The 16,674-nt window shown below is 48.7% G+C and overlaps 1 protein-coding gene across 3 annotated transcripts in view; it reads left to right on the top strand.

Annotated features, from left to right (window-relative positions):
- NPR1 (natriuretic peptide receptor 1) overlaps nt 1-16,674 on the top strand; it is a 288,426-nt gene that overhangs the window by 166,074 nt on the left and 105,678 nt on the right. The gene's annotated exons all lie outside the window — the stretch shown is intronic.

Raw genomic sequence — 16,674 nt, forward strand, 5'->3', positions numbered from 1 at the left:
AGACAGACACTGTGGATGAGGTGGTGAAAGCGTGTGTTGTCCTACACAATTATGTTATATCCAAGGAACAGCTTTCCATTGAGGACCACTCTGCCGAAACCACCTTGACGGATTATAGCAAACAGACATACAGAAGTTCTGCCACAGTTTCCAGAATACGGGATCACTTTGCAGAATATTTTATTTCACCCCAAGGAAGAATACACTGGCAGGATGATAGAGTTTAAACAGGTTGTATGTACCTAGTAATTACTTTAACCTTTACGCATGTTGTGTACCTGTTGTTTTCACCTTATCCATGTTGTGTACAAGTTAGGTTTTCACCCTCATGTTGCGTACCTGTTTGTGTTTACCTTTTACCCATGTTGGGTACCTGTTTGAGTTTATTTTTAAACCAAGATTTGCATCTTTTTTGGTTTTACCCAAAGTACTACTGTTACCAATAAACCTTTTTTTAACAAAAGTGTTATTTGTGCCTAATGAATAAATACAAGAGAGTTTTCAACCAAAAAAATTTATTAACATAATGTAACAACACGCCAAAAAATGAGATACTAAATGTTTTCATACGTCGGGGTGGAGATAATATCGGAGGCATTGTCTGATAGGGACACTTCAACAGTGGGAGTGTGGAGAGAGGAATGTGATGGTGGTGGAGAATGTTCAACGGTTAGGGGTGAAGGAGTGGAGAAAGCTATTGAGCGGGTGGACAAGAAAGTGGGATTGGGGTTAGAAATTTGGTAGGATGGAGGGGTGTAGGAAATGTTTTGTGAGGATTGGGTGGCAGAATGAGTGATGTGTGTAGAAGATGTTTGGGAAGAGGGTGATAGAGTCTGTTGGAAGTGGGCAGGGAGAGGAGGCGAGGATGAAGTAGATGGGAAGTTGTATGGGTCGGGATCATCATATGGGTGGGAAGTGGCACGGGCGGGAGGCTGGTAGTGTGGATGGTGGGAAGGGGCACGGGGCTGGTGGTGTGGCTGGTGGGAAGGGGCACGGGAACGCGGATAGTGTTGTGGCTGTTGGGACGGGGCACGATGTGGATGATGGCGAGTTGGGCGGGATGGGGCAAGGTCAGTTTGGTGATACGGGTCAGGAGGATGGTACTGGCTGTAGTGGTGGACAGTGGAGGAAGGGGGGCCAGTTGGAGGATGGTTGGAAAGACTATCTGCTCTAGAGGCAATTAGCGCTAGAGTAGACTGGCAGGATTCCATTACTTGCATCTGCTGAGAAGTAGATAGCGTCTCCATTTGCTCAAGCACCGACTGAAAAAAAGTGTTGTTCGGTGACTGTTTTGCCTCTGAACGCATCGCTACCAGAAGTGTATGCATCTCGAGCATACTTTTATTTATGAAATTGAATCCTGCAGCCATTTGCTCGGACAAAACTTTCAGACAGTTCTGGAACGATGCGTTCAGGTGCAAGAACTCGGGAGCATAACTATGTACCTGACCCCTCTGGTGAAACCGCACCGATGCTACAGGTGTGCTAGAGGTGGCTGCAGCAGAGGGGTGGGGTACAGGAAACGCTATGTTCTCACCAGCAGCTACATGCAATGGAACCGGCCAGGATGCTCCAGCGCTCGTGGATGGGAAAGAGGGATCAGTAGAGTGGGAAGGTTCAGAGTGGGAAGGTGCAGAGTGGGAAGGTGCAGAGTGGGAAGGTGCAGAGTGGGAAGGTGCAGAGTGGGAAGGTGCAGAGTGGGAAGGTGCAGAGTGGGAAGGTGCAGAGGGTTCCTCACTGTCAAAGTGTCCCTCGGTGGCGGCCTCCTGAGGGATCGCCCCAGAAGTGTTCAATTGTGCTGCAGGCTCCCGAGTGCTCCCAACGGTACTGTGGAAAAAGAGAGAAACAAACAATTAATATACTGTCATTGCATGGCCCTAGCTGAAAGAGCAAATAATTAAAAAAAATAAAAAATAGCAATACACTCACTGTCCGTCGGCCCCCTCGGATCCAGAACAGGCCTTTCCCGCTCCTCGCGACGCTCCGGTGACCGCTCCATGCATTGCGATCTCGCGAGATGATGACGTACCGGTTTTGCGAGACCGCTACATCATCATCTCGCGAGACTGCAAAGCACTCTTGGGACCGGAGTGCGCGAGGAGCATCGGTAAACGCTTCGCCTGGATCCGGGGGCCAACGGAAGGTGAGTATATAACTATTTTTTATTTTAATTCTTTTTTTAACAGGGATATGTGTTGTGACTTCTGTTGTCGAACTCCCTCCTGTGGTCGTGAATGGTACTTCGGCGAGTTCTGTCTATGGGCTCCCTCTGGTGGCTATGAGTGAAGCTGCTGCTTCTGAGGTTCCTTACACAGGTGACGTGGTTTATCCTTTGGTTGGCTGCTCTATTTAACTCCTCTCAGATCGTTACTCCATGCCAGCTGTCAATGTTTTTGCATTGGTTCAGTTCGCTCCTGGATCTCTCTGGTGACCTGCCTTCTCCTGCAGAAGCTAAGTTCCTGATAGTCATTATTTGTTCACTGTTTTCTTGTCCAGCTGTTTATCATGATTTTGTCTTGCTAGCTGGAAGCTCTGGGATGCAGAGTGGCCCCTCCGCACCGTGAGTCGGTGCGGAGGTCTTTTTTGCACACTCTGCGTGGTCTTTTGTAGGTTTTTGTGCTGATCGCAAAGTTACCTTTCCTATCCTCTGTCTATTTAGTAAGTCTGGCCTCCCTTTGCTGAAACCTGTTTCATTTCTGCGTTTGTGACTTTCATCTTTACTCACAGTCAATATATGTGGGGGGCTTCCTTTACCTTTGGGGAATGTCTCTGAGGCAAGGTAGGCTTTATTTTCTATCTCTAGGGCTAGATAGTTCTTTGGCTGTGACGAGGCGCCTAGGTCTGGTCAGGAGCGCTCCACGGCTATTTCTAGTATGTGTGATAGGATTAGGGCTTGCGGTCAGCAGAGCTCCCACATCCCAGAGCTCGTCCTGTATGAGGTTTAACTATCAGGTCATTCCGGGTGCTCCTAACCACCAGGTCATAACAGATATGATGCCCACATTGCTATATACTATGTGGGCTGTGCAATATACTACGTGGGCTGTGCAATATACTACGTGGGCTGTGGAATATACTACGTGGCTGTGCAATATACTACGTGGCTGTGCAATATACTACATCGGCTGTGCTATATACTGTGTGGCTGTGCAATATACTACGTTGCTGTGCTATATACTATGTGGGCTGTGCTATATACTACGTGGCTGTTATACACTACGTGGGCTGTTATATACTATGTGGCTGTGCTATATACTACGTGGGCTGTGCTATATACTACGTGGGCTGTGTTATACACTACGTGGGCTGTTATATACTACGTGGCCTGTCCTATACACTATGTGGGCTGTGTTATACACTACGTGGGCTGTGCTATACACTGCGTGCGTGGGCTGTTATATAGTACGTGAGCTGTGTTCTATGCTACGTGGGCTGTATTATACACTACGTGGGCTGTTATATAGTACGTGGCTGTGCTATAAACTACGTGGGCTGTGCTATATACTACGAGGGCTGTTAATATACTACGTGGCCTGTGTTATACACTACGTGGGCTGTGCTATATACTATATGGGCTGTTATACACTGCGTGCGTGCGCTGTTATATACTACGTGAGCTGTGTTATATGCTACGTGAGATGTTATAAACTACGTGGCTGTGTTATATGCTATGTGGTCTGTTATACACTCCGTGGGCTGTGCTATCTACTACGTGGCTGTGCTATATACTCCGTGGGCTGAGTTATATACTACGTGGCTGTGCTATATACTCCGTGGGCTGTGCTATATACTCCGCTGTGCTATATACTACCTGGCTGTGCTGTGTACTACGTGGCTGTGCTATTTACTATGTGGGCTGTTATATACTTCATGGCTGTGCTATATACCACGTGGCTGGCCGCGAACAATTAGCGACAGGCGCAGTCCAGCCGCAAATTGGCGTGGGATTTGAACCATGCTTCGCTAATTGGTCGCGGCCGGCCGAATCCTGTGTATTCAATATATTAATCTAAAATCTTCATATATAAACTACATACATATTCTAGAATACCCGATGCGATAGAATCGGGCTACCATCTAGTACTTAATAACTACTGGAGCTATGATTTGGCAAAAAAAAATAGTGTGCGGCGCAGTGTTTTATAGGCGCATGGTGGTGTGTGTTGCTGGCGGCGAAATACACAAATAACCAAACATTATAGGGGGCAAAAAACATTATTATTTATTTATAAATCCAAAAAAATTAACTGCGCCTGCTTTGGGTAGAGTGATGGAACTGGGAGGTGTGTAGCTGTGAGGCCTGGCTAAGTGTGAATGACGCAGGGGTGGCAGGAGAAGGGGCAATCAACGTAGTGGGATCTGGGAGTTCGGGAATGGGGCTTGACGCATGAGAGGGCTGAGACACACTGAAAGGGTGAGACAAACCTGACATTACAGACACATTGAGAGGTGAGGGGGGAAGAATAGATAGTCCGCTGTTTCTTTTTCCCTTTTTGGGATCGGCGCTGCGGTCTGGAGAGCCTCGGCGGGCTCATTTCTTGCGGCCTGGTCATAGTGGCCGAACTGTCAGGGTCTTTATGCCACTGCTGCTGCATGGTTGTGGTTGGAGGTTGGAAGGCCATGCCAGGGTCCTGCTGCTGTTGCATGGTTGTGGAACGGAAGGCCATGCCAGGGTCCTGCTGCTGCATGGTGGAGCGGAAGGCCATGCCTGGATCCTGCTGCTGCATGGTGGTGGCAGTGGAGGAGGTCCAAGCAGGAGCAGCAGTTGTCATGGTGGTGGCGGTGGGCTGTCCAACAGCACTCGGCATGGTGGTGGTGCTGTAGTGGTGTCCGGCAGTGCTTGAATTGGAGGTGGCCGTGCAGTGGTATGCAGCAGAGCTCGGCATTGATGTCAAGCGTGACAGTGTTGGCACAGGTGGATATGCCGCCACTGTCTGCTGAAAATACCGACTCTGCTGCATAGCCTGCACGTAAGCAGCATTGCAGGCCTGCATGACACTAAGCTGGAGATCAGGAGTAAGGTGTTCCGACATGCAATCAATTTGATTGAAAAAATGATGTGCTGGCCTCTGGAGGTCGGCTTTCCTTTGGTCAAGGCCTTTGGTGACCTCCTGGATACGTGTATTCATATTGTTTATGGCATCGCCTTGAGTCCATCATGAAAGACCGAGCTCAAGTGCAAAAACTCGCGCATGAGTGACCTGTCCGAGGCTCTCTGCTGCTACCGGGAAGAGCCCCCCCCCAAAAAAAAAAGAGGCAGAGGACTGGGACAGGGGAACACCTGATGGACCAGCTTCCTGGTCTCCAGTTTGTGTGGCAGGCCCACTTGCTGCAGCGCTGCTGGATGGCTGGGACGAGTCCGTGGCTGTCTGATGAAGAACCGCTCCAGAACCAGGGTCAAGAGAGCTGCTCCATGTGCTGTGAAAAAAGAAGAAAAAAAAATGAATACCAAACATTTACAAAACGCCAACTCCTGTGGAATAGAAACATACAGATTATGGTAATACAACACAACCTAATACACCAAAAAAATAAGTTCTCTGGGCAAGGACCGGTTTCAAAAATGCCAGAATGCGGTGGTATTTATATTTTCGGATCCTTGCTCCAGAACCACTAGGAACCCGGCTCTCTTGACGGGGGTCCTTGTTGAAGCGATCCTTCATCGAACACCAACGTGTTTTGACTTTGAGCACTGTTGAAAAAAACAAAAACAATGGTTAGACAATGGACTTTTGGACGCGGTCACACATCTGTGTGTGATGAGAGAAACTCCTGAGAGTTTCTCTCATCACACACAGTTGTGTGATCACAGCAAAGGTCACTGCATTATTATTATTATACATTTTTATAGCGCCATTTATTCCATCGCGCTTTACATGTGAATACGGGGCAAATATAGACAAATACATTAAACATGAGCAAATAACAAGGCACACAAGTACATAAGGAGGGAGGACCCTGCCCGCGAGGGCTCACAGTCTGCATGGGATGGGTGATGAAACACTAGGAGAGTGTAGGGCAGGTTGTATAGCTGCATCACACTGCATTGCAATACTTACAAAATGCATTTTGGACCTGAGTCGGGGCGTTATCCCAGCCATCCAACATCCCTTTGGCCACCTCATTCCATAGCCGCCGGATCGTCACGTTGTCCGAGTGCTGCGGAACTCGGGTGTCCCACAACTGGACTCGCTCATGGACCAGGGAGATTAGGAGGTCATTTTCAGTGAAGTCCACATCTCGTTCTGGAACCTAAAAAATAAAAAAAGACATTAATGTTGGAGAGATTAACATAAGGAAAAGAAAGAAAACCGAGACAGAAAACTGGCATGAATATTGAAAGTCAAGAAAAAAAAGGAGTCAAGAAGAAAAAGATAAAGAAAGAGGAAAGTAAAGAAATGAACATTCAAGAATAGTAAAGTGAGGATACAATAAGCAGTCAGCCAGGTATACTTACATGCTGCCACCTTGCCACCCGACCGTGAACCCGCTGCTCCTACTCAGCCTCTGCCGCAGTGGAAGAAGTGCTCTAAAAAAAGGAAAAAAAATTGTCACATGTGTAAATGTGACAGTGAATACTTACCAATCTCACTTCACTGATATGTTCGGCTTGTGCAGGCCCAGGACGTTGCTCCTCCTCAGAAGAAGATGACATTCTGATGCACGCAGAAAGATAAAAATGGCAGAAATTAGGACATATAGAGACAGAAAATAGAAAATAAAGACATTGGCTTTGATACTCGCATTGTTCAGAGTGTTGATTCTTCCTAGGTTCCTGTGTCTGTCTGCTCTTGTTCCCAGTCTGCTGAGTTGTGGATTCATTGCAAATGTTCACTCCCTCCTTTTATCAGTTTGTATGTGGGGGGTGGCTAATCAGTGTCTAGACATGTTTTCCTGTGGTGCAACGCATGCGTTCACAAATGCAAGCAATCGCATGTGCTTGCGAACGCATGCGTTCCTGTAGACCGTAATGCCTTTTTTTGCCACATTCCTTCCGCTAAGAACCGCATACGTTTCTAGGCGGCAAATTGACGCCTCTAAAATGAATACATGTAGCGTTTACCACGCCAAACCGCAGACGACGAAACGGCGCATGTGTTGTCTAACGCGGAAAACGCAACCGATCGCAGACACATGCGTCCCTAATGTTAAAGATAGGAATACACGACACATGCGGATAATTGCGGCTCAAATGCTGTGGACACAACCGCAAATGTGAAACCAGCCTAAGGCATACCCCAGAGAGTGCTGCAGATCGTTGTGGAAGTCTGCTGGAGAAATGGAGGAACTTTTGGAGCAGGTAGTGCTCAATCAGCAAAGGATTCAGCAAAAGATTATTCAATAGCAGGACATGCAGTTGCTGCAGCAGAGGCAGCAGGAGGCGCTGCAGTGGAAGCTAGTGAGTTGCTGCCAGGGCCGTGGGGTACCCGGTACCGGGTCCGCTGTTCACAGGGGGATGTCACGGTGGTGACCCGGTCCGTGGCCCTGGGCGCCCATGTAAAAGGGAAATTGAATAAAGTTTATGTTCGTGATGCCACCTGTGGTATTCGGTCAGTGGGGACCGATGCTGCTTTAAGAGGTCCTCTGGGGTGATGTTATGGCAGCTAGATTGTATAACTTACCACAGGTGAAGTATATCCCCAGGGCTCCCGGTGTGTAGATGGAAGATGGTGAATGGTGCGGTAAAGAATGAGGACACAGGGGTGCAGTCTCTTTACCTGGTTTACTGATGGTAGCAGGCAGCCACAGTCCAGGGCACCAGATCACAGGTACAGGCAGAGTCCGACCAGCTTGGAAGTGAATCCAGAGTTCCCCTTTACCAGGTGGAGATGAAAGCCTTCCTATAGCGCGGTGGTGTTGTAGTCCCTTACTGCCTATGGCTTCTGATAAGGTCCTCACAGTTCTTCTCTGTCCCCCATATAGGATAGGACACAAACCCGTATGACAGGTGACTCAGGCCTTTTTATAGGGTCTCTATCATGACCCGGGCTCTTTGTGTCACTGTGCCTGCTGGGTATTAGGGCAGACAGGTAACAATTCAGCTGTCCTGTCGGTCTCTGATGTAAGTCTTAAGAGTCCCTTACAACCTCGGTGTTCCAGCTACTGGTGATCTGCGCTTCAGAGGGAGAAAGTTCATTAGCAGCTGTCCTCCCCTGATGTCACTCTACTGTGCTTCGCTCTCCTTCACGCTAACTGAAAGATGTTCTTTCTTTCTGTATGTCTCTTTCTCCAGGTGTTGTAGTACTTCAGACTACAGGGCCCCTTTCAGACCTTCTGACACTCTATGTCGGTCTGCACTCTTCTCTGTAACTCACTTTCTGACCCTTTTCCCTCCAAATCAGAATTTATATAGTGAAGCCACCCATAAACAGGGTGTGGGCTCCCCCTTCTGGTCTGGAGTGTGAACATGTTGTGTGCATTGTGATACCTGATAGAGATATCCTTCATCGCTTCCAAGCGTAACATCACTCTCCCCGTGAGGAAAGCAATGTCACTTTGACGACCAGCACCCTGGGGCGTCACACTAGCAGAGCTTCAGCATGTTAAAAAGGAGACCCCTAAAGGGAGGGGCGAACAGCAGAGTCCTGAAGAGACCCCAAAGGTAAGGGGCGATCATTGGGTGTACCAGTGGTCCTATGTAGAGACTCTGCCTGCCAGGTCTCAAGCAAATGACTTATTGCAATTGGTGGAGGAGTGGCTCCAGCCTGAGTTTTTTTTTCTCCGTACTAGATGATAGAGAGAATCGTGGCTGACTGGATGGTGTTGGCTCTTCTGACCCATGCATTGGGTCGAGCTGAGGGACCTAGGAACCCTGGAACTGCTGATAGAATTGATTGAGCGGTATAAACCCACTCAGGACATTGTACCAGAGCCCGGGCATGGGGCTAGTAACTGTTCGGTGACATCTCAGCCCATGGTCTGTGGGAACACTTGCCATGAGTCTATATGTGCCGAGCCAGTAGGTACCATCACTACGGGCACTGTTGGCAACAAACCATGATTGTTCCAGGTACTCGTGAACGGGTGCCCAAAAGAGGCTCTCCTGGACCCGGAGAGTAAAGTGACTCTGGTCCATCGGTCCATTGATCCCTTGTTGCCGGGGACAACACCAAAGGACAGAAAGTGGAGGTGATGGCATCTATGGGGAAATCCGGGAGTACCCGACCGCTGATGCCAATTTTTCCACACCATGTGGGGACTTTAAACAGGTGGTGGGAGTGGCAAATACCCTTCCATTTGAGACTGTGTTGGGGAGAGACTTGCCCCTGTTCTGGTCCCTGTGGGAGATCAGGGTCAACCCTCTCATGGAAAATGTTGTACCGGGTGCAGAACCCAAAGATGTTGAGATACCTGCCATATGGGTCGCCAACCTAGAGACAGAGTGTAATCCCGATAGGCTCCCCCTAGAGGTAACGGCAGAAGAAATTGAAAATGTTGTTTCAGGCATAGAATCAAAGATGCTAAGATGTCTGCCACAGGGGTTGCCAATTTAAGGATAGAGTGTAACCCCGATAGACTTCCCCTAGAGGTTGTGGCAGTTGAGGTCGTGGGGACCCCATTGAACCCCAAGCTAGAGGTGTTCCCTGGTAAGATCGGGACAGCTCAGATCCAGAGTCCCATACGGAGATACAGGTATAAAAAACTCAGGTATGAGAAGAGCCGGGAGTCTATGGTCGTGGAGGCTACTGGGGACGTGTGGACATGGAACCCTCTGGCACCGGTCAAGGATGTGGCCAGTGGTCAGGTTAAATTAGATAGCGCGCTCGCTAGACAGAAGTGTCGAGAAGCTCAGGTTTGGGTATGACGTAATACAGACATATACTCTGAGTTGCCGACGCGGTCTGTGGTGTTACTTTCAACATGACATAGTCACCGGGGCATGGGTAAGAGAACGGAGTAAACGGTACCAAGAGCCCGAAGGCCAGTGTTTAGGTGACAGGATGTGCTACGGGGTTAGTGAACCCAAAATAAACAAGGTCGAGACCACCCAAAACTGGCCCAAACCTACTGTAAAACATTAAAGTGAGCATGTCGTCAGTGACGGACACCGGAGTGGTGGGTGGTCCCGGAAGGAAGTATGGAGGAGAAACGCAAAGGGGAGGGATGCATGTGCCGTTCGATGGTTCAGGTCCCTACTTTGGTTTCTTAGTGTAGTGTCAGGCGGGGATGTCATAGGGGTATGCAAATGCCCTGTCTCGTGCCCATGTGGGATGACAAGCGATCAACCCCACAGGTTTGAACAGGAGTGGGGGATATGTGAGACGGTTACCCCTGTTACAGCTAGGGGGCGCTGTTTGTTCTCCCCAGGATGCGCACAGAGGTGTTGAGGCCATGAGGGGGCGTTACAGTCGCAGCTGTGGCTGTTATTACAAGTGTTAAAAGCCCTGTAGTATAGAGAGGTTTTAGATTTGAGTCTGAGGAGTCTGTCAACAACTGTGAGTTGTCAGGCCAGAGTGAAGCCTGACAACTCACAGCATACACAGTGGTGCTGCTGTCCATGGGGACTGGTCATGGAAGTGGACAGGTCTTGTGCCTGGAGGTGAACCGGAGGTAGACTGTTCTGTGCCCGAAGGAAGGACCAGCGTGTGTCACAGCTGCAGACAGGAGGATGTCAAGGTCTGTGTACTGCTGTGAGCAGAGACTGTGATACAGCGGTGCAGGACACCCATTGAACTAGTCAGAGGAGGACGGACTAGCATGTGTAGTGACTGCAATATAAAGGATGCTGTAAAGAACTGGTGTGAACTGAACACTGAAGTTATGTGCATTTAAGTTATATGCTTGGAACCTTTTCTGTGTGAGGATAACACATTAAAGAGACTTTCATGTGTGAACTTTGTGGGCCACTGCCTCTTCACTGCTACCGGTGCCTACACCCTATGGTTGCACATCCCAAATATGTAACTTTCACATCTATGTCACTACTTGGGGTGGAATTATTCCATCTTGAATAACTCTCTGATACACAAACGGGCACATGGTTTCAGACAAAGGACTGATTTTCTGCTCACTCCTGCATTCAAGAGGGAGGGGGGGACAGAGTCCCACACTGGAGTTTCACGTTACAGCTGTATTGTCAGCAAGGAGCAAGAGCTGGGAGGAAGGAGGGTCGGAAAGCCCGCAGCGTGTGTCTTTACTCAGCTTTAGTGGACATAGCAGACTCAGTGTGCGTTATCATAGACAATCAAATACATCATATTCCTGACAAGGTTATGCGCCAGGAGATCAATGACATGTTACAGCTGGGGGTGATTCAATGGTCCAAAAGCGCATGGGCCTCACCTGTAGTCCTTGTGCCAAAGAAGGATCGGACCACCTGGTTCTGCGTGGACTACAGGGGGTTCAACTCCATCACAGCCCTTGACACGCACCCAATGCCGCGCATCGAGGAGCTGCTTGAGTGGTTAGCTGGCACAAGATATCTTCATTATGGATTTGAGTCGGGGATACTAGCAGATTCCCCTGAGCCCCACAGCCAGTACATAGTAGGCAGCCTTTCTGGCGACTAATTATCCTAGGTGTAGGTCCCTAACTGACCTGAGGGTAAGGGGGTGCCAGAGAGCTGCAAGTTCCAAACCGGAGCTGGGAAGTGGGATATAGATAAATCCCCTTCAGAAAAGAACCGGGGCCGTCAAAACAATCCCGGTTCATTACAGTACTTATAAGCACATGCACTTTATTACCATTATTATACCTCAGAATCAGCACACGTCACTTTTTTACATCTGGAGCACCAGAGAGATATACAGAGCAATGTCTTGATTTATATTCTTGTTTTGTTCTCCACCACTTTGGTATAATATTTTGCAGCAATTTTTTGTCCCTTGAGTTGTGCCCCCATAAAATTCTGGTATTGTTCCCGACCTTATTATTTTGTATAATTTTCAATAAAATTCTGTTTTTATATCTAATTATTGGACGTATTTAGTTTTTTTTTCTTCTTTTTTGATTTCTGTTTTCCTGACTTGTGCTTTGGATTATCCATGGATGCACAATTGGTGGTGATGGTATTCTATACTTGATATTGTTCATAGACACAGATGTTCTATGAGCATTTTGCCTTAAGGTTCTCTAACTGTGTATCGTCAGTGACTCCTGTATTTTGTATGTACCCCATTGTCACGTATAGCACCATTGAGTCAATGCTGCTATATAAATAAGGATACAAGGCAGCATTCCCATCTATCTGCTCATGCTCTAGATGGAAGCATCTCCAGAAGCCCAAATCTGCAAATCTTGGACCCAAGGGAAGGGTCAGCACTGATATTGATGGTCCTCACTGAATATTAAGACTCCCCACCTCTGGTGGGACCATCTCATGTGTATGGGGCAGTCATGGCGATTTCATCATGCCAGGAGTTTTAGCGCTGGAGATAAGTTATTGTCAGGCATGTTTGGAGGAGGCCAGAGATGTCAGTAGGGCGAGAGCTATACTTACTCTACTCATCCCATGTAATCACCTTTCCCATTGTCACTAGCTCGGCTGCCATCTGCTGCCTCCAGGATTTCTGAATTACATTGAAGCACATTTTCAACTCTTAGCATGATTTTCCTGTGTAATTATCCCATCATTATCAGCTACTTCACACATGCATGATGATTACATGCCACACGGGCAGCGCCGTCCTCAGCTCGCTGCGAGGAGCTGCTGGGCTTAACCCCTTATCCATAGCTGACTTTGAAAATAGTGAGATGTGTCACAGTCATTAGTGTCCCCTCATCTCCCCTTGTGTCAGTCATTACTGTCCCCTCATCTCCCCCTGTCTCTGTCATTAGTGCCCCTCATCTCTCCGTGTCTCTATAATTCGTGTCCCCTCATCTCCCCTTGTGTCATTCATTAGTGTCCCCTCATCTCCCCATGTGTTAATCATTAGTGTCCCCTCATCTCCCTGTGTGTCAGAAACTAGTGTCCCCTCATCGTTCCGGTTCTCAGTCATTAGTTTCCCCTCATAGACCTGTGTGTCAGTCATTACTGTCCCCTCATCTCCCTTGTGTCAGTCATGAGTGTCCCCTCATCCCCCCGTGTGTCAGTCATTAATGTTCACTCATCGCCCCACGTGTCAAAAACTAGTGTCCCCTCATCTCCCCTTGTGTCAGTCATTAGTATCCCCTCACCTCCTCGTGTGTCAGTCATTAGTGCCCCTCATCTCTCCGTGTGTCAGAAACTAGTGTCCCCTCATCACCCCGGGTGTCAGTCATTAGTTTCCCCTCATAGACCTGTGTGTCAGTCATTACTGTCCACTCATCTCCCTTGTGTCAGTCATTAGTGTCCCATCATCTCCACGTCTGTCAGTCATTAGTGTCCCCTCATCTCGCGTGTGTCAGTCATTAGTGTCCCCTCATCTCTCCGTGTGTCAGAAACTAGTGTCCCCTCATCTGTCAGTGTGTCAGTCATTAGTGTCCCCTCATCTCCCTGTGTGTCAGTCATGAGTGTCGCCTCATCCCCCCGTGTGTCAGTCATTAATGTTCCCTCATCGCCCCACGTGTCAAAAACTAGTGTCCACTCATCTCCCCTTGTGTCAGTCATTAGTATCCCCTCACCTCCTCGTGTGTCAGTCATTAGTGCCCCTTATCTCCCCGTGTGTCAGAAACTAATGTCCCCTCATCGGCCCGGGTGTCAGTCACTAGTGTACCCTCAACTCCCCTTGTGTCAGTCATTACTGTCCCCTTATCTCCACATGTCAGTCATTAGTGTCCCCTCATCTCCCCATGTGTCAGTCATTAGTGTCCCCTCGTCTCCCCATGTGTCAGTCATTAGTGTCCCCTACTCTCCACGTGTGTCAGTCATTAGTGTCCCCTCATCTCCCTGTTGTCATTCATTAGTGTCCTCTCATCTCCCCGTTTGTCAGTCATTAGTGTCCTCATCTCCCCGTTTGTCAGTCATTAGTGTCCTCTCATCTCCCCGTGTGTCAGTTATTACTGCCCCCTCATCTCCCCGTGTCTGTCATTCGTGTCCCTACATCTCCCCATGTGTTAGTCATTATTGTCCCCTCACAGCCCTGTGTGTCAGTCATTAGAGTCTCGTTAGCACCCAATGTGTCAGTAATTAGTGTCCCCTCACCTCCACGTTTGTCAGTCATTAGTGTCCTCTAATCTCCCTGTGTCAGTTATTACTGTCCTCTCATTGCCCCATGTGTCAGTCATTAGTGTCCCCTCATCTCCCCATGTGTCAGTCATTACTGTCCCCTCATAGCCCTGTGTGTCAGTCAGAGTGTCCTTAGCTCCTCATGTGTCAGTCATTAGTGTCCCCTCAATTCCCCATGTTAGTCATTAGTGTCCCCTCATCTCCCCTTATGTCAGAAACTAGTGTCCCCTCATCACCCCGCGTGTCAGTCATTAGTTTCCCCTCATAGCCCTGTGTGTCAGCCATTACTGTCCCCTCATCTCCCCTTGTGTCAGTCATTAGTGTCCCCTCATCTCCCCGTGTGTCAGTCATTAGTGTCCCCTCATCTCCCCGTGTGTCTGTCATTAGTGTCCTCTCATCTCCCCGTGTGTCAGTCATTAGTTTCCTCTCATAGCCCTGTGTGTCAGTCATTACTGTCCCCTTATCTCCCCTTGTGTCAGTCATTAGTGTCCCCTCATCTCCTCGTGTGTCAGAAACTAGTATCCTCTCAACGCCCCGGGTGTCAGTCATTAGTTTCCCCTCATAGCCTTGTGTGTCAGTCATTACTGTCCCCTCATCTCCCCTTGTCAGTCATTAGTGTCCCCTCGTCTCCACGTGTGTCAGTCATTAGTGTCCCCTCATCTCCCTGTGTGTCAGTTATTAGCATCCCCTCATCTCCCCGTGTGTCAGTCATTAGTGTTCCCTTATCACCCCGTATGTCATTCATTAGTGTCCTCTTATCTCCCCTTGTGTCAGTCATTAGTGTCCCCTCATCTCCACGTGTGTCAGTCATTAGTGTCTCCTCATCTCCCCGCGTGTCGGAAACTAGTGTCCCCTCATCGTCCCGGGTGTCAGCCATTAGTTTCCCCTCATAGCCCTGTGTGTCAGTCATTACTGTCCCCTTATCTCCCCTTGTGTCAGTCATTACTGTCCCCTTATCTCCCCTTGTGTCAGTCATTAGTGTTCCCTCATCTCCACGTGTCAGTCATTAGTTTCCCCTCATCTCTCCATGAGCCAGTCATTAGTGTCCCCTCATCTCGCATTGTGTCAGTCATTAGCATCCATTCATCTCCCCGTGTGTTAGTAATTAGTGTCCCCTCATCTCCCCGTGTGTCAGAACCTAGTGTCCCCTCAACTCCCCATGTGTCAGTCATTAGTGTCCCCTCATCTCCCCGTGTGTCGGAAACTAGTGTCCCTTCATTGTCCCGGGTGTCAGTCAGTTTCCCCTCATAGCCCTGTGTGTCAGTCATTACTCTCCCCTCATCTCCCCTTGTGTCAGTCATTAGTGTCCCCTCATCTCCCAGTGTGTCAGTTATTACTGTCCCTTCATCTCCCCATGTCTCTGTCATTCGTGTCCCTTCATCTCCCTGTGTGTTAGTCATTACTGTCCCCTCAAAGCCCTGTGTGTCAGTCACTATAGTCTCCTTAGCTCCCCATGTGTCAGTAATTAGTGTCCCCTCACCTCCACGTGTATCAGTCATTAATGTCCTCTCATCTCCTCGTGTGTCAGTTATTACTGTCCCCTCATCATCCCATGTGTTAGTCATTAGTGTCCCCTCATCTCCCCTTGTGTCAGAAACTAGTGTCCCCTCATCTCCCTGTGTGTCAGTTATTACTGTCCCCTCATCGCCCATGTGTCAGTCATTAGTGCCCCTCATCTCCTCATGTGTCAGTCATTATTGTCCCCTCATCTCCGTGTGTGTCAGAAATTTGTGTCCCCTCATCTCCCCGTGTGTCAGTCATTAGTGTCCCCTTATCTCCACGTGTGTCAGTTATTAGTGTCCCCTCATCTCCACTTGTGTCAATCATTAGTGTCCCCTCATCTTCCTGTGTGTCAGTCATTAGTGTGCCCTCATCTCCCCGTGTGCCAGAAACTAGTGTCCCCTCATCTCCCCATGTGTCAGTCATTAGCATCCCTTCACCTCCCCATGTGTCAGTCATTAGTGTCCCCTCATCTCCCCGTGTGTAAGAAACTAGTGTCCCCTCATCGCCCGGGGTGTCAGGCATTAGTTCCCCTTATAGCCCTGTGTGTCAGTCATTACTGTCCCCTCATCTCCCCTTGTGTTAGTCATTAGTGTCCCCTCATCTCCACATGTGTCAGTCATTAGTGTCCCCTCATCTCCACGTGTGTCAGTCATTAGTGTCCCCTCATCTCCACGTGTGTCAGTCATTAGTGTCCCCTCATCTCCACATGTGTCAGTCATTAGTGCCCCCTTATCTCACCGTGTGTCAGGTATTTCTGTCCCCTCATCTCCCCGTGTCTCTGTCATTCGTGTCTATTCATTTCCCCGTGTGTTAGTCATTACTGTCCCCTCATAGCCCTGTGTGTTAGTCATTAGTGTCCCCTCATAGCCCTGTGTGTTAGTCATTAGTGTCCCCTCATCTCCCCATGTGTTAGTCATTACTGTCCCCTCATAGCCCTGTGTGTCAGTCATTAGAGCCTCCTTAGCTCCCCATGTGTCAGTCATTAGTGTTCCCTCAACTCCCCGTGTGACAGTCATTAGTGTCCCCTCTTCTCCCCGTATGTTAGAAACTAGTGTTCCTTCATCTCCCCTTGTGTCAGTCATTAG

The sequence above is a fragment of the Ranitomeya imitator genome, chromosome 1 (genome assembly GCF_032444005.1).
Source record: "Ranitomeya imitator isolate aRanImi1 chromosome 1, aRanImi1.pri, whole genome shotgun sequence".
Lineage (NCBI taxonomy): Eukaryota > Metazoa > Chordata > Amphibia > Anura > Dendrobatidae > Ranitomeya > Ranitomeya imitator.